Consider the following 18,860-nt stretch of genomic DNA (forward strand, 5'->3'; position numbering starts at 1 on the left):
GAAAATAAGCTCAGATAAGCTTAATTAAGGCCTAAGTTATGTTGACCATGAATTCAATAAATCAACAATACGTATTAAATAAAGTGTCTTTAAACAAAAACACACATAAAACAAGGTTATGTATTAATTGGTTGATGAAAATGTTGTGACCAGAGTCTCACAGGAATCTAACCTTGTATTTTCCCTAGGAGCAATGCCTCAGTATTCGCTAATTCAATGTTCCCAGCAACTACATAGAACATAACTGCCGGGAGAACTAGAGTTGACTGTATTATCAGAGAGTGACAGTTGATCTTGGGAAGTGAGAGGAACACACGTAATGAATCATGAATGACCTGAACAGTAACAGCAGTACAAATAACAAAGGATAGACAAATCAGGGTGATCTAGAGGAAGGCTTTGTGAAAGGAGTGGTCATCAATCTGGGCTTTGCAGTCTGAAGAGGGTTTATGTAAGCTCAGGAAGCTAAGAGTAGGAGTGATGAATAGTCTTATTTAGGGAGGACAGGCTATAAGCCAATTTGTATTTGAGGATTATTTTGAATGTGGGGCATATGAAAAATAAGGCTGAACAAATCGTGTGGGAAGGAGTTCTGGAAGTCCTGAATGTAAGTCTGAGAGAGCTTGGGTTGGTTCCTGGGACCAGTTTTTTTTAAAATCAGCTTTATAATTTGCATAAAATAAATTTCACTCATTTTAAGTGTACATTTTGGTGAGCTTTGACAAATATATACCCCCAAGTAAACACCACCACAATCAAGTTATAAAACATTTCTATTACCCCAAAATGTTTTCTCATATTGCCTTGCAGCCAATACCCCTACCACTCATAATACTAGGCAAAAAATAAAGTATAAACTTACCTTTTATAGAATTTCTTATAAATGAAATCAAATAATAAGTACTTGTATGAGACTGGCTTCTTTGGCTTAACATAATGTTTTTTAGGTGTATCCATTTTGTATGTAGTATATAGTTTTAAAGAAAAATGCTGACTAGTATTCCATTTTATGGATATACTAAAATTTGCTTATCCATTTACCAGTTGTTAGATATTTAGGTTGTTTCCAGTTTTGAACTATTAGAAGTAAACTTTCTGTGGCCATTTGTGTACAATTCTTATTGTGGAAATACATTCTCATTTTTCTTTGATGAATACTTAAGAGTGGAACTGCTGGGTTGTATAAGTGTATACTTAACTTTTTATGAAACTGCCAAACTATTTTCAAAGTGATTAAAACATTATATATAACCCCAGCCATGTATGAAAATTCTAGTTGCTCCATATCCTCATACTTAATGTGGTCAGTCTTCTAAATATATGCCATGCTAGTGGGTGTTGGTATCTCATTGTGATTTGAACTTAGATTTTATTTATGACTAATGATGATAAACATGTTTTCATGTATTTGAGATTTATATATCTTATTTTGTAAAGTATTCAAATATAAAAAATTGGTTGTCTTGTTATTGGGCTTGAGACATTCTTCAAATATTCTGGATATTGATCCTTTGTCACACATATATGTTGTAAATATTTTCCTGTATGTCCTGCCTTTTTGTTTTTGTAATGGTCCCTTTTAAAAAGTAGAAACTTTTATTTTTGTTGAAGGCCAATTTACCAATTTTTTTCTTTCGTGGTTCATGCTTTTTGTATACTCTAAGAAGTCTTTGCCTAACCTAAGGTCACAAAAATTTTCCTCCATGTTTTCGTCTAGAAGTTTTATAGTTTCAGCTTTTACATTTAAGTCTACAATCCATATCAAGTTAGCTTTTTTTGGTATGATGTGAGGGAAAGGTTGAGATTCAACTGTTCCAGCAACATTTGTTGAAACAACTATTTTTTCCCCATTGGTTTCCCTTGACACTTCGGTCAAAAGTGATAACTGACCCAGATATGTGTGGATTTATTTCTGGACCCTCAATTCATTTCCACTGATTTATATGTCTATCCTTGTACTTCTTCCACACTGTCTTGATTACTGTAGCTTTTTTTTAAACATTTTAGTGTATTTAATGCCAGCCTTTTTACTATGTATAACCATATGCATGTGTTATATATGTGTATGTATATATATACAACTGTAATATATATACACACACACACACACACACACACCCCACATCTATGCATACACACATATCTCTTTAAAATTGGGTCATATACATAGCTTTATAGTAAGTCTTGAAATCAGGTAGTGTAAGTTTTCCAAGTTTATTATTCTCTTTCAAAATTGTTTTGGATATTCTAAGTACTTTGAACTTCCCTAAAAATTTTAAAGTCAGCTTGTCAAGTTCCACAAGAAAAACTGCTGAAAATTGCACTACTGGGTATTTACCCCAAAGATACAAAAGTAGGGATCCGAAAGGGTACATGCACCCTGATGTTTATAGCAGCAATGTCCACAATAGCCAAACTGTGGAAAGAGCCAAGATGTCCATCGACAGATGAATGGATAAAGAAGATGTGGTATATATATACAATGGAATATTATGCAGCCATCAAAAGGAATGAGATCTTGCCATTTGCAACGACGTGGATGGAACTGGAGGGTATTATGTTGAGCGGAATAAGTCAATCAGAGAAAGACATGTATCATATGACCTCACTGATATGAGGAATTCTTAGTCTCAGGAAACAAACTGAGGGTTGTTGGAGTGGGGGGTGGGGTGGGAGGGATGGGGTGACTGGGTGATAGACACTGGGGAGGGTATGTGCTCTGGTAAGCACTGTGAATTGTGCAAGACTGTTGAATCTCAGATCTGCACCTCTGAAACAAATAATGCAATATATGTTAAGAAAAAAAAAAAGAAGAAGAAGATAGCAGGAGGGGAAGAATGAAGGGGGGGAAATCGGAGGGGTAGATGAACCATGAGAGACGATGGACTCTGAAAAACAAACTGAGGGTTCTAGAGGGGAGGCGGGTGGGAGGATGGGTTAGCCTGGTGATGGGTATTGAGGAGGGCACATTCTGCATGGAGCAATGGGTGTTATGCACAAACAATGAATCATGGAACACTACATCTAAAACTAATGATGTAATGTATGGGGATTAACATAAGAATAAAAAAATTAAAAAAAAAAAAAGAAAACCTGCTGAAATTTTCATTGGAATCCCAATCTGAATCTACTGATCAATTTAGGGAGAATTAACATGTTAAAGTACAAAGTCTTCCAGTCTACAAGCATGGTATAGCTCTCCAATTATTTAGGTTTACTTTAATTTATCCAACAGTGTTTTGTATTTTTTGGTGTACAGGTTTTGCACATACTTTGTTTAAATTTTCCCTAAATATTTCACATTTTTTGATGCTACTGCTAATGATCTTTTCAAATAACCAGATGTCTTTATCAATTTTTTTCTATTTTATTCATTTTCTATGCTATTGGTTTCTGTTTTTTTTTTTATTATTTAATTTGTCTTCTTAACTTGCGTTTAATTTGTTCTTTTTTCTAGCTTAAGGTGGGAGCTTAGATCATTTATTTTAGAACTTTCTTCTCCAATATAAGTGTTAAAAGTTATGAATTTTCTAGTAAGTTCTGCTTTAATTGCATGCCACATATTTTGATATCGGTATTTTCTTTGTCATTTAAGATATTTAAAATTTTTCCTTATGATTTTTTATTTGACACATGGATTATTTGGAATAATTTTGTTTAATTTCAATACACTTTGAGATTCACCAGATAAATTTTCTGTTGTTGATTTCTTCATTCTGTTGTGGTCAGAGAAAATTGTAAGTTCTCTGAGTACATGCTGCTGAGTGGAGTATTCTATAAATGTCAATTAAGTCAAGTTGATTCAAGTGTTGTTTGAGTATACTGTATTTTTATTGAATTTTTAGTCTACTTATTCTATCAATTACTGAAAGAGGCCTGTTGAAATCTCTAACTATAATTATGTGTTTATTTTTCCTTTCACTTCAATCTATTTTGCTTTCTCTATTATAAAACTCTGTTGTTAGGGGCCAGTCATTTAGGATTATTATGTCTTGAGGAAGTGACCCTTTTGCCATTATGAAATGTGTCTCTTTATGCTTGGTTGTATTTCTTGTTGTGGTGTTAACATAGGCATTCCAGTTTTCTTTTGATTAGTGTTTTTCCATCATATACCTTTTAAACATATTTTTAGTTTTAACTTATCTTTGACTTTATATTTAATGCTGGTTTCTTCTGTTAGGGTATGCTTTTTTATTCAGTCTGACAATTTCTTTGACTTTTAACTGGACTATTTAGATTATTTGTATTTAATGTAATTATTGATACAGCTGGATTTAAATCTAAATCTATTTGTTTTCTTATTCGATTTGTTTAAATCTGTTCTTTATTTATGTTTTCCTCTTTCTCTACCTTGTTTTTGGATTATTTTGTGGTATTCTGTTTTCTCTCCACTAGTGGCTCACTAGCTATACCTCTGGTTTATGTATATGTATGTGTTTTGGGGAGGGTGCTTGCTCTAGATTTACAATATACATCTTTAAAATAGTCTACCTTTAAATAATATTGTGCCACTTCATATGTAATATAAGAACTTTAAAATAATATACTTCTGTTTCCTTTTCCTGTCCTCTGTGTTAGTATAGGCATACATTTTACTTCCACAAGTGTTATAAACTCCACAATACATTGTTTAGTTCTTTAAACAGTTATCTTTTAAAAAGTTAAAATATGAAAAAAAGGATTTTTACATTTATTCTTATACTTATTATTTTAACTTTCTTCCTTTCTTTGGATAGCTCCAAGTTTCCATCTGGTATTATTTTCCTTCTTCTTAAGTGATAACAGATTTACATTTCTTTTTTTTAAATTTTTATTTCAATTCAATTTAATTAACATACTGTATTATTAGTTTCAGAGGTAGAATTTAGTGATTCATCAGTTGCATATAACACCCAGTGCTCATTACTCCAAGTGCCCTCCTTAATGCCCATCACCCAGTTACACCATCCCCCCACCTACCTCCCCTCCAGCAACCTTCAGTTTGTTTCCTATGGTTAAGAGTCTCTTATGGTTTGTCTCCCTCTCTGGTTTCATCTTATTTTATTTTTCCTTCCCTTCCCCTATGTTCATCTGTTTTCTTTCTTAAATTCCACTTATGAGTGAAATCATATGGTATTTGTCTTTCTCTGACTGACTTCTTTCACTTAACATAATACCCCCTAGTGCCATTCATGTCACTGCAAATGGCAAGATTTCATTCTTTTTGATGACTGTGTAATATTACATCATACACACACACACACACACACACATATATACACATACATACATATATATGGACATCTGGGCTCTTTCCATATTTTGGCTATTGTGGACATTGCTGCTATAAACATTGGAGTGCATGTGCCCCTTCGGATTACTACGTTTGTATCCTTTGGATAAATACCTAGTAGGGCAATTGCTGGTTTGTAGGGTGATTCTATTTTTAACTTTTTGAGGAACCTCCATACTGCTTTTCAGAGTGGCTGTACCAGTTTCCATTCCTATCAACAGTGTAAGAGAGTTCCCCTTTCTCAGCATCCTCGCCAATGTTTGTTGTTTCCTAAGTTGTTCATTTTAGCCATTCTGACTAGTGTGAGGTGGTATCTTATTGTGGTTTTGATTTGTGTTTCCCCAGTGCTGAGTGATGTTGAGCATTTTTTCATGTGTCTGTTTGCCATTTGTAAGTCTTCTTTGGAGACATGTCCATTCATGTCTTCTGCCCATTTCTTGACTGGATTTTTTGTTTTTGGTGTTGAATATGATAAGTTCTTTATAGATTTTGGATACTAGCCCTTTGTCTGATAAGACATTTGCAAATATCTTCTCCCATTTTGCATGTTGCCTTTTAAGTTTTTTTTTTCTTTTTGTTTTATTTACCATAAACATTAATAAGTGAATACAGCAAACACTGGAGATAGGCTTTTTAATAATTTTTGGATGTAAAACTTAACACTTAAAATTATGCATGCTCCTCCCCACCCACCCCAATTCAACATGCAGATACTTATTTTCATATATGCTGATCCTAGAGTAAATAATCTCTTTGTAGTTTCATAAGAGAGTATCCTTACCCTGTAACTTAAAATGATTTCACAAACTATATGTGATCATGGTATAGTATCATCATTCATACAGTTCCTCAAGGTGAATACATTCACACAACATTCACATTAAAATCTGTGTTTTTAACATCATTTTAATAAGCCAAACCACAAGAACCTAGGTTCTAGTTTTAAATGTGTTTATGAAGACTGCTACTGAGCTCATAGTATGCAGATATTCATGACCACCTAGATAAAGCTGTATATTGAAATGCTTTCAGTAGGTCCAATGATGCAATTTTTCACTCATCCCAAGTATCTCCATATTTGTTTACTTTGACTTCTTTTTTTGGCATTCTTTCCTGCATAGGCCTGACTGAGGGGTCAGTCTTATGTGTTAAAGTTACTTCATATGACTCTCTGTTCTTATTCCTTAATTCCTCATATGTAATATTTTTTCTCTTAGGACTTTCTTCAGGGTTGGGATCAGGTCCTAGGGCAATATGATCAGTAATACCAGTGGGAGTAGATTCATTCATAGAAGCACTGAATGTAATTGGCTCATAATGAGGAAGCATCTCTTTTTCTATGTTGTCTGCGGCTGGAGATGTCACAAAAGATGAATGACCACCCAAATTTGAGTCATATTTTGACTTCTGAGAATAGTGCCCAGATGGTGAAGATTGCCGTGACTGTAAAGCTGTGTAAAGCTTCTCCCAGATGGGAATTCTCAAGATTTCTGAACTTCTCTTGGCAAGTTTTCACGTAAGAAACTTTCCAGCAAAGTATCCCATGATACAAGCAAATATAAGTTTAGGGATGGAACCATATTTAGGATGACTTGAAAGGATTCCTTTACTAATTAATCCTTGAGTAATCAACATACTTGTTGCAGCCAAAGGAACAGATCTGAACCAGAAGCTTTCATCATTGCACTCTGCGAAGACTCTTCTTTCTTCTTCAGTTGGAATGTAATCAGCCCCTATGTGGGGAATTGGTCTTGGAACTTCTGCATTCAGCTCTCGAAAATCAGCCCTCCCATTCATTTTTCCTCTGGATGGCAGCGGTGAGCCTGGGCGATTGGGGGCAGAAGGCCTTGAGGGGACCCGATAAGGGTCAAGAAGGAAGAAAAGCGCGTGGAAACCTGCAGCCGGGGGGCACTGCAGTGGAGTTGGGGGTGGAGAGCAGACAGCCACCGCCTTTTAGTTTTATTGGCTGTTTCCTTTGCTGTACAGAAGTTTTTTGTCTTGATGAAGTCCTGATAGCTCAGCTTTTGTTTGCCTTGCCTTTGGAGATGTGTCTAGCGAGAACTTACTGTGGCTGAGGTCAAAGAGGTTGCTGCCTGTGTTATCCTCTAGGATTTTGATGGATTCCTGTGTCACATTTAGTTCTTTCATCCATTTTGAGTCTATGTTTTTGTGTGGTGTAAGGAAATGGTCCAGTTTCATTCTTCTGCATGTGGCTGTCCAATTTTCCCAGCACCATTTATTGAAGAGACTTTTTTCCACTAGATATTTTTTCCTGCTTTGTCAAGATTAGTTGACCATAGAGCTGAGGGTCCATTTCTGGGTTCTTTATTCTGTTCCATTAATCTATATGTCTGTTTTTATGCCGGTACCATACTGTCTTGATGACTACAGCTTTATAATATAGCTTGAAGTCTGGAATTGTGATGCCTCCAGCTTTGGTTTTCTTTTTCAACATTACTTTGGCTATTTGGATTCTTCTGTGGTTCCATACAAATTTTAGGATTGTTTGTTCCAACTGAAAAATGTTGATGGTATTTTGATAGGGATTATATTGAATGTGTAGATTGCTTTGGGTAGGATAGACATTTTAACAATATTTGTTCTTCCAATCCATGAGCATGGAATGTTTTTCCATTTCTTTGTGTCATCTTCAATTTCTTTCATAAGTGTTCTATAGTTTTCAGAGTACAGATTTTTTACCTCTATGGTTAGGTTTATTCCTAGGTATCTTATGGTTTTTGGTGTATTTGTAAATGGGATCAGTTCCTTGATTTCTCTTTCTTCTGCTTCATTGTTAGTGTATGGAAATGCAACTAACTTCTGTGCATTGATTATCTATCCTGTGATGGATTCCTGTATCAGTTCTAGCAATTTTTAGGTGTAGTCTTTTTGGTTTTCTACCTCAAGAAACAAGAAAACTCTCAAATATACAACCTAACCTTCCACCTGAAGGAGCTGGAAAAAGAACAGCAAATAAAGCCTTAATCCAGCAGGAGAAGTGAAGTAATAAAGATTAGAGTAGAAATGACAGAAATAATAAAAAAAAAAAACAAAACCCACAGTAGAACAGATCAATGAAATCAGGAGCTGGTTCTTTGAAAGAATTAGTAAGATTGATAAACCCCTAGCCAGACTTATTAAAAAGAAAAGAGAAAGGACCCAAATAAATCAAGTCATGAATGAAAGAGGAGAGATCACAACCAACACCCAGAAATACAAACAATTATAAGAGAATATTATGAGCAATTATATGCCAACAAATTAGGCAATCTGGAAGAAATGGATACATTTCTAGAAACATATAAACTTCCCAAACTGAAACAGGAAGAAATAGAAAACCTGAACAAACCCATAACCAGCAAAGAAATTCAATCAGTAATCGAAAATCTCCCAACAAACAAGAGTCCAGGGCGGGATGGCTTCCCAGCAGAATTCTACCAAACATTTAAAGAAGAATTAATACCTATTCTTCTGAAACTGTTTCAGAAAAGTAGAAATAGAAGGAAAACCTCTAAACTCATTCTATGAGGCCAGCTTTACCTTGAAAACCAGAAAGACCCCACTAAAAACAAGAATTGCAGGCCAATATCCCTGATGAACATGAATGTAAAAATTCTCAATAAAATACTAGCAAATTGAATCCAACAGTACATTAAAGGAAGCATACACCACGATTAAGTGGTATTTATTCCTGACCTGCAAGCATAGTTCAACATCCATAAATCAATCATTGTGATACACCACATTAATAAAAGAAAGGACAAGAATCATATGATCCTCTCAATAGATGCAGAAAAAAAAATATTTGACAAAATACAACATACTTTCTTGATAGAAACTCTCCACTGTATAGGGATAGAGGGAACATACCCCAGTATCATAACAGCCATATACAAAAGACCCACACGAATTTCATCCTCAACAGGGAAAAACTGAGAGCTTTTCCCCAAGGTCAGGACCACAACAGGGATGTCCACTCTCACCACTGTTGTTCAACATAGTGCTGGAAGTCCTAGCCTCAGCAATCAGACAGCAAAAAGAAATAAAAGGCATCCAAATCAGCAAAGTGGATTTACATTTCTTGGATTATGGATCTTCTGGCAACAAATTACCTCAGCCTTTGTCTGAAAAAAAAAGTCTAGGTTAACAGTTTTTCTCCCTTTTCACACTTTAAAGATGTCATTTTATTGTCCTCTGTCTTGCATTGTTTTTTTTAATTTATTTTAAAATTTATTTTATTATTTTTTAAAGATTTTATTTATTTATTTGACAGAGAGAGACACAGTGAGAGAGGGAACACAAGCAGGGGGAGTGGGAGAGGGAGAAGCAGGCTTCCTGCTGAGCAGGGAGCCCCATATGGGGCTGGATCCCAGGCCTCTGGAATCATGACCTGAGCCTAAGGCAGACGCTTAACAACTGAGCCACCCACGTGCCCTGCATTGTTTTTTATTTAAGATTTTATTTGTTTATTTGACAGAGAGAGCGAGAGAGCACTAGCAGTGGGAGCAGGAGAAGGCGAGAGAGAAGCAGGCTCCCTGCTCAAGGAGCCTGATGCGGGGGTCGATCCCAGGACCCTGGGATCATGATCTGAGCCGAAGGTAGGTGCTTAACATCTGAGCCATCCAGGCGCCCCTGTCTTGCATTGTTTTTGATAAGAATCTCAATAATCTTACTTTCATTCCTCTGGTGGTATGCCTCCCCCTCCCCCCGGCTTTCTAAAAAGATATTCTCCTTGTCCTGGTTTTGAGAAATTTTATTATGAGGTGCACTCGTGATGTTTTCTGTGTGTTTAGACTTCTTAAACTATATGCTTAGACTCTTTGTTCAGTGTCTTTGATCTGTAAATTTATAATTTTTATAAAATTTGGGAAAATTTCAGCCATAAAGTCTTCAAATTTGTTTTTGTTCTCTTCTCCTCCTTTCTGGGGCTCCAGATTCATGCTAAAGAGCTCAATATTGTTCTACTAATTATTAAGACACTAGTATTTTATTTTTGTCTTTTCTCTTCCTCTTACCCTCTGTATTTAATTAGGATAGTTTCTACTGTTATGGCTTCAAGTTTATTGATCTTTTCTTCTGCAGTGTTTAATTTGCTCTTAGTCCCATTCAATGAACTTTTCATTTCAAATTTAATTTTAACCTCTAGATGATCTATGTTGCTTTTGTTTATGTTTTCCCTTTCTCTCTTCACATGGTCATGTTTTCTTTTAAATACTTATACATAGTTGTGACACTTATAATTGTTGTTTTGTGTCTTTGTCTGAAAATTCCCCATCAAATCTATCATTTCTAGATCTGTGTCTAGATCTATCATTGGGTGACTTTCCTTGTGGTTTTGAGTCACATTTTATATATCTAATAATTATCTTTATTGGAAAGTGAACATTGTGAGTTTTCTTTGTTGAGTGCTTGATTTTGTTGCATTCCTTTAAAACATGATTAGTTTTATTTTGGCAGGCAGGTAAGTTACTTAAAGATCAGACTGACACTCCTGAGGTTTGTTTTAAAGCTTTTTTCAGGGCAGGTTCGGAGGATTCTTTAGGGCTCCAGTATATTAGGGCTTCTTTGCTACATTACTAAGCTATGACTCTTCTGATAAGTCCTCTGAATGCTTTGTGAGTTCGGTGAGGTCTACCTATTCTGGTTGATAAAAATTCAAATGATTTTTAAGATCTGTTTGGGCTCTGGGAATTTCTTGGCTTACCACATTCTACTAATCTTTCCTAGCATCATGGAGCTTCACCCTATGCATGTACAGACATTTATTCAGGCAAAGGATTGAGGGGACCCCCATGCAGATTTCTGGAGCTCTTTCTTCATATAGCTCCCTTATTTTCAATATTCTGCCCTGCAAGTTCTACCTGCTTTGGGCTTCTCAAACCTCAAACTTTGCAAGGCTTTTTTCAGACTACTCCTCCTTATGCTGCAGTTTGGAGGTTACATCGAGGTAGACAGGGCAAACATATAAATACTTCATTTATTTCCCTTTTCTAAGGGAACATAATCTTGCTTTGCTTGTAGTCCAATGTCTGAAAATATTTACTTAATTTATTTTGTCTATGTTTTCATTTGTTTAAGTCGGGAGAGCAATTTCCATAGCAGTTACTTGTTCATAAGTGTAAGAAGCAGTCTACAGCAGTATTTATCAATGTGTTTGAGTTTGTGTGATCAGATATATGTATGCACTGTGTGTGCCTTCATATGGTAATATGGGTCATACACATTGCCTTACTTGGCTGGGGCTGCCATAACAAAATACCATAGACTGGTGCTTAAACAATAAAAATGTATTTTCTCACAGATCTAGAGGCTGAAAATTCAGTATCAGGGTGCTACCTTGGTTGGGTTCTGTTGAGGGTTCTTGTCTTAGCTTGAAGATGGCTGCCTTTTCACTATGTCCTCACCTGCAAGGGGTAGGGGGAAGAGTATGTGTGCTACTCTCTTGTGTCTTTTCTCTTAAGGACACTAATCTCATCAAGAGGGTCCTACCCTCATGATCTCATCTAAATCCAATTACCTCCCAAAGGTCCCATTTCCAAATATCATCACATTGGGGGTTAGAGTTTCAACATGTGAATTTGGTGATGGTGGTGGTGGGGAACAATTCAGTCCTTGGCATGCATTCTTCAGAAATATCTCTCATTACTCACAGTAATTGTTTTTTAACTTAAGTGATAGCCACTCTTCTAAGATGTATTTTAGAATCAAAATGACAAAACTCCCGCCTTCTACTCCATTAGTGCTACCCAGTTTGAAAATTACTTCAGGCAATAGGGAGCTCTTACATACAGATTTTTGAGCGGGGAGTTGACCTGATGAAATGGTGATTGAGGTGTTTGAGGTAGGTAGGACTAAATGTAGGAGGGTGACAGGTACAGCAGGTTATTTAATGCTCAGTATAGTAACCAGCTGATGAGTTCTCTCAGGGTTCAAGGTCAGCAAAATTTGTCACTAGTCATTTGCTTAGCTGGTTGTATCCAAGCTTATCATTATCCTCAGCAACCAAAGCCTCCAACAGCTCCAGCACTGAGGAAATCTTCAAAGACTCACGTGCTGAAGTGCATTATCCATTCATTTATTCAGCCAGTATATATTTTATTTAACTGTTGTGTCTGGCATTTTTAAGCAATCTAAAATAAAGACTATTGCACTTGCCCTCAAGGGGCTTATGAACCCTTTAGGGAAGCAAGACAAATATATTAGTTAAAATATAACATAATAATAGTTCATTATTTTGGCAATATCTTTACTGCTTTTTTTTTTTTAAGATTTTATTTATTTATTAGACAGCGAGGGAGAGAGAAACAGCATGAGAAGGGAGAGGGTCAGAGGGAGAAGCAGGCTCCCCGCTGAGCCAGGAGCCCGATGTGGGACTCGATCCCAGGACTCCGGGGTCATGACCTGAGCCGAAGGCAGTTGCTTAACCAACTGAGCCACCCAGGCGCCCTCTTTACTGCTTTTAAAATGAATTCTCATACCTTCTATGGTCAAAAAGATAACCAACATACTGTCTCACAGATTGTCCATATGCTGTAGGGAAAGAAAAATGATAGTCAGTGTGGGATGGTATTAGCCAGAGAAGACTTTTCAGAAGAGGCTTTGGGTGTTTTCTTGAAAGATATGCTGAAAACAAGAGGTGGAAGATCCTTTGGGCTACAGGAATCTCCTGGCAAATATCATAGGTGTTCAAGCTGACCCAGGCAGGGTAGAACTTGGACTGGGGGAGATATGGCTGGATAAAACGAGGGCGCCAGATAGTGGAAACCTTTAAGAGTAGGCTGAGGCATGTGGACTTGATACAATAATTGAATAGAGAACTGTGGGAGGTTCTTCTGTAATAAAGTAATGGAAATTTTTGCCCTATGTTTTCAGTTCCCTTCTTTTTCCTCCACTTTCATGTGAGCTTATTTTTAAATTCCCCTTTGACACTAATAAGCTTTTACAATAAGATTTATGCTCGCATTTTATTTTTTAAACAAACCCAAAACAGTTCTTTACCACAAAAATCTATAATAAAATTTTAGGACCATACCCATTGAACTGATATGTTAAATTAGTAACTGACCATCTTTTCTCTTGCAGACATAATGCAAGACACTGAGAGGGATACAAAGCTTCAGCATTTTTCATTCATTCATTCAGTCAATCAATATCTTACAGTGCTTAGAAGCATTATCTATGTCTTCAGTGTCTTACAGTCTAGTGATCAGAAGGGACTGAAGTAAATGGCTGGTTGAATTCAGGTCACCTTTCTTCTCCTTCAGCTGTCCAAGGGGTTCACTCACTCATCCCACAGGGCCTCTCTCCAGGGCTTTTATTTTATTTATTTTTTATTTTATTTTATTTAAGTAGGCTCCATGCCCAGTGTGGAACCCAATGCAGGGCTTCAACTCACAACCCTGAGTTCAAGATCTAAGCTGAGATCAAGAGTTGGATACCTAACCAACTGAGCCACACAGGTGCCCCTCTCTAGGGCTTTCTGATTGGTTTATGGACATGGGAAGGGAGGGCTCACAATGGAAATCAGGAAGAGTGCTGGGGTCTTCTGGGGCTGCTGGAGCCTTTATTCTCGTATCTCAGAACTCCATGTTGACATGTCCTGTGGAGATTTCTTGGTCATGCAAAGTGTTTCTGTTTCTGGATTGTTGAAATAGTCATCTGAATCTAAAATTGAGGCTCAAGTAGAAAGGATGGAAAGAAAATGAAAGATGTCACTTACATAGTTTTGGAGATAATGTATGGCTGTTTGAGGGAGGCATATTAAATGAAAATCAATTATTTCATCAGCAGGTGGGAAGTAGTTGCAGCTAAAGGATTTTAGTCTATAGTAAACACATGCCATGCCATGTGACCACAACTTGGAGCTAAATAAAGTTTTAGATTGTATTCATAAAAGAATAATATGGAAGATATTTAAAACAAACAGTTTCTGTTTTACTTTACATTGACCAGTTTATGTCTAGAGTGTTTTATTCATTTTTAGGTGTCAGGTTTTAAGAGAAATACAGCAAATTGATCTATTGAAACATTAAGGAATCAAATGTGAAAATGAAAGGGTTTGAAACCAAATGATATCTGGAATGGTTGAAAGAAGTCTATATGTTGCTCTTGCAGAAGAAAGGACTAAAAGGCAACTGAGAGCTTTCAAATAACCGACAGGCCATCTTGTGAAACAGGAATTAAGCTGGATCTGTGTAGATACAACAGATTCAATTAGGAGCAAATCAAGGGAAGTATCAGGGAAACCCAAGTAAGGCAGAACTTCTCCACAATCAAAACTGTTCCCAGATGGACTAGTTTGTCCATTGGGGTAGTAAGTGCCCCATCACTGGGTAGATTTGATGTACGTCTGGGGAAAATGTTGTGGAAGGCCCCAATATTGTTTGATTCAATGATTTTGTACCATATGATGAATCCTGTCATACCTCAGTGCCCTCTGAGAGATGATAAGTAGAGCTCATAGGAACCCAGAGGAACTTGGATGAGTGGATAAAGAATACAACTGCCAGAGGCCCCAGTTCTGAGTCATATTTGAGCTACCCTTAGAGGCAGGGTGGAGAGAGGAAAAGAAAAAATTCCAAGAGGAAAAACACCTTCTGTTGCTCTTGGCAAACATTTGAAACAGCGCCACCAGCCTTACGCAGCCCTACAGGGAGGAGGTTGGCTGTTGGTCCATCGGCCCCTCTATCTGTCTGTACTTCCCAAGGCAGGAGGCTGTTCTTGGACAACCCCTCCTCTACATCTGGGAGGTAATTAGGCCCCAGGGTGGTGGGTGAAGTGAGTATAGGTCTGTTGTCAGTGGGAAACAGAGCTTACACCAGCTCTGAAGCTGTGTCTGGTATTCCCTGGCAGCAGGATAGTCTCAGTTGTTCTTTCTTCCTTTGGCTTGTGGGGGCTTTCTTGATCTCTAGAATGTTTGAGTCTCATCACCAGCACATGTGAGTATTCTAGAGTTTGCTGCTGATGCCTTTCCTCACTTGCTCTCAATGCATCCCTCGTTTAGTGCCTTTGGTGGTTATCTTCTCACATGTACTTGTCTTCTATCTTCAATAAATTGTAAAAATCCTGAGGTGAGGATGGGCTTATACTCTTTTTAGTTAAGTTTTTAAAAATCTTTCTTTTTTTTAAAGTTTTTAATTCCAGTATAGTTAACATACAGTGTTATATTAGTTTCAGATGTACAATATAGTGATTCAACAATTCTATATATCACTCAATGCTCATCAGGAAAAGTGCTCTCCTTAATCCCCATCCCCTATTTTACCCATCTCCTCTCTCCTCTGGTAACCATCAGTTTGTTCTCTATAGTTAAGAGTCTGTTTCTTGGTTTCTCTCTCTCTTTTTTCCCTTTGCTCATTTGTTTTGTTTCTTAAATTCCACATATGAGTAAAATCATATGGTATTTGTCTTTCTCTGACTGACTTGGCATTATATTCTCTAGCTCCTTCTTTCTTGTTGCAAATGATAAGCTTTAATTCTTTTTATGGCTGAGTAATAATCCATTGTATATATATGCCACATCTTTATCCATTCATCTATTGATGGACACTTGGGTTGCTTCCATAATTTGGCTATTACAAATAATGCTGCAATAAACACAGGAGTACATACATCCCTTTGAATTAGTATTTTTGTATTTTGGGGTTAAATACCCACTATTGAAATTACTGGATCATAGGATAGTTCTATTTTTAACTTTTTGTGGAACATCCATACTGTTTTCCACGGTGGCTGCACCAGTTTGCATTCCCACCAACAGCATAAGAGGGTTCCCCTTTCTCTACATCCTCACCAACACTTGTTTCTTGTTTTTGATTTTAGGGATTGGCTTATACTTTTGTGTGTTCTCCATAGCACCTATCTCAGTCCTTTTGCATAATGAATGTGCTTATTCAAGTATCAAGGATACATGCCAATTTGTCAAAGTAGATCTTTTTGTAAAAGAGATGATGTTGATTAGTTTTTATGTATGGAAGTTATGGACTCTTCATTATGAACATTAATCATTGAACACCGGATTTTTTTAAAAAAACCCTTTAGGTATTCAGATTGGCTTATATCACTTGAAAATTCTTGCAGGTGGGGAAGGTGTTGAACCCCTGGCTGTCTCTTCTGGCCCAGCATTTGGAGATCATCTTTGAGGTCTGTCTGAGTCTGTTACAGTGAGTTTTAGGGATTGTGCTTCTGATGACATGAGTTTACTCAAAATCAATAATCAACAGCCTACTCCCCATGATTTGGGCTATTACTTTTCCTAGAAGAAAAAACAAAGTTTTTCAAGAAGCCTCATGTGCCTTTTAAGTCCCTCAGTGTCCAACAGGAAGAGAAGCCAGGAGGAGGGCCTCCAGAATCATTGCCAAGGGCAATGTATGTGTGGGTTGCGGTGTCATGGTGACGATGGTGACCTCACACACCACATCTCCTTGGCTCTTTTATTTTTCCCTTTGGGGAAAGCTTTGGGGTATGGGCAGGGCACCCTTTAAAGGAGAGTCTTCTCAAGCAAAAGCAAGCCATGTCAAAGCAGGCTTGTTTTTACTGCCTGGCTGCAAGTTCATCTGTGGGGAAACCAAGGAAACCACCTTTGAAAGGCTGCATGTGGACCAAATAATAGAATCTGAAACCATGTTGTTGTACTTCAAAAATAACAAAACTTGGCAGGTAATGGGAGCACACCATGATTTAATTGCTTTGGGTATTAATTAAGAAATGTGGAACAGGCTTTCAGGGAGGGATTTTCATGACTGTAGGAGTGTTTGAACACTGTCTTTGTGTGTGTGTGTGTGTGTGTGTGCATGTATCTATTCTATAAATCATCACAAAAACTGGAGAAGACAAAGAAGCATGGCAGACCGATTTTACTGCCAAAACAAAGATTGTTGTCTATAATAAGGTACCCAGTGTCCCTGAGGGTCTATGCCGGACAGCATTCTCATACATTCAGCCTTAGTTTTTCCTTTCTTCTTTCAGCATCTTCATTCCTGTTGTCCAGTTACCTTCCCTTCTGCCGCTCAAATTCTTTGTCCTCCTTTATGCTTAGCAACTGTGAAACACCAAACCACTGTCTGTCTCATGCTTTGAAACCATTACTAACAGAGCTAACCTGCCTGGCCAGGTGTTTGATTCTGTCTTCAGCTGGACCTTGTATTCACCTAATCAGAATGGTGGCTCTTCTCTGGGAAACTTGCAAACTTTACGGCAAAAGCTAAGATCTCCATGAAGAAGTGTCCTATTGCCCTCAGTTCTATCTCTATCAGGAGTGCTGAGCAGCCTTGCCCCATTTTTGTTCTGTTTTTCAGCTGAGAGGAAGTTAAAAAAAAAAAAAGCCAATGTGGTCCTTAACTAGCTGTGACCTCTAGGAAGTCATTCTCAGCATCATGATTTCTCATCTTCAAAATGAAGGGATGGATTGGATTATCTCTAAAGGTTCATTTGGCTCTACCATCTGTGATTCCGCTCCAGCTTAGCATTCTCTGCCAGCACTCCATACCACAGGTCACCATGGGTGAGCAACAGACAAGAAATGGTTGCATTCCAAGGGAGGGAGAGCTCAGCCCAAGTGAGTGAAATGACATTTGCAAAGTCCTGAGAAGCTGAGCTCTGCAGCACTGAAGAAATAATATGCTAATTCACTAAAATTTCCCAGTACAGTGCCCTAAGCATTTTAGAGGAAAGAAGCTATATAAATCTAATATGTAAGTGATTCTGTCATTCTAATTCATATGCTTTCTACAGGTTACAATGAGGTCTCCCTGGTGTTCAAACTGGGGTGTAGGTTTTTTCACACTCTTGGTTTTTGTGCTTTTCAAGGCCCATTTTGATTGGGCTGCAACAAGAAGGAGCAAGTGAGGGCTAGAGCTGGTCTAGAGATGTGGGGTATGGGGCCATGGGTAGGACAATAGCCTGGCATTGAACACAAGCTGCAGATGGGGCCTCCTTCCTTCAGTGAGATACCAGAATTGTCTGAGGGGTGCAGTAGTCTTTAGCCTCTGTCTTAACAATCCAGAGGCCCAGGAAGCCGAAGGAACCTTCACAGAAGCCCAGGAAGGCCACAACTAAACACACGGGACTGTATGATGTGAGACATATGACTGGGGAAACAAAGAACACTAAGCATCTTAACTTGGAAAGAGGAAGCCTTGGGAATGGCATTGGAACATATTCTAATACTCAAAGGACCATCATGTGGAAGAAGAATTAGGCTTATTTTTGTGCTTTCATAGTACATTATTGATGGAAATTAGAGAGATACTGATTCAATGTCAATAAAAATATTCTAATGCTGTGTGAAAAATTGAATAATAATATTTGGCATCTTTATAGTGTTGTACATTTGCAAAAGTGCTTTTCCTACCTAATTTAATAGCACTGTGAGGTAGGTAGAGTTATTATTGTCACTATTATTGGGATTCCTAATTTCACAGCACTATGGGTAGGTAGAGCTAAGGTTATTATTGTTAGTATTATCATTATTACCACCAACACCATTATTTTAAGTCAGATATGAAAATAGAGATTATATTAAATGACTTAAAGTCGTGAACTTATTAAGTGGGTAAGTTTAACTCTATGTCCTAAACTTTTCATTAAA

The 18,860-nt window shown here is 37.3% G+C and overlaps 1 pseudogene; it reads right to left on the reverse strand.

Annotated features, from left to right (window-relative positions):
- Positions 1 to 6,133: 6,133 nt before the first annotated feature.
- On the reverse strand, positions 6,134 to 7,089 carry LOC123845382 (OCIA domain-containing protein 1-like; annotated as a pseudogene).
- Between the last annotated feature and the right edge of the window lie 11,771 nt (positions 7,090 to 18,860).

This window comes from Mirounga angustirostris, unplaced genomic scaffold (assembly GCF_029215605.1).
Source record: "Mirounga angustirostris isolate CCGP_5_RB_7025 unplaced genomic scaffold, mMirAng1.0.hap1 SCAF_6, whole genome shotgun sequence".
Classification (NCBI taxonomy): domain Eukaryota; kingdom Metazoa; phylum Chordata; class Mammalia; order Carnivora; family Phocidae; genus Mirounga; species Mirounga angustirostris.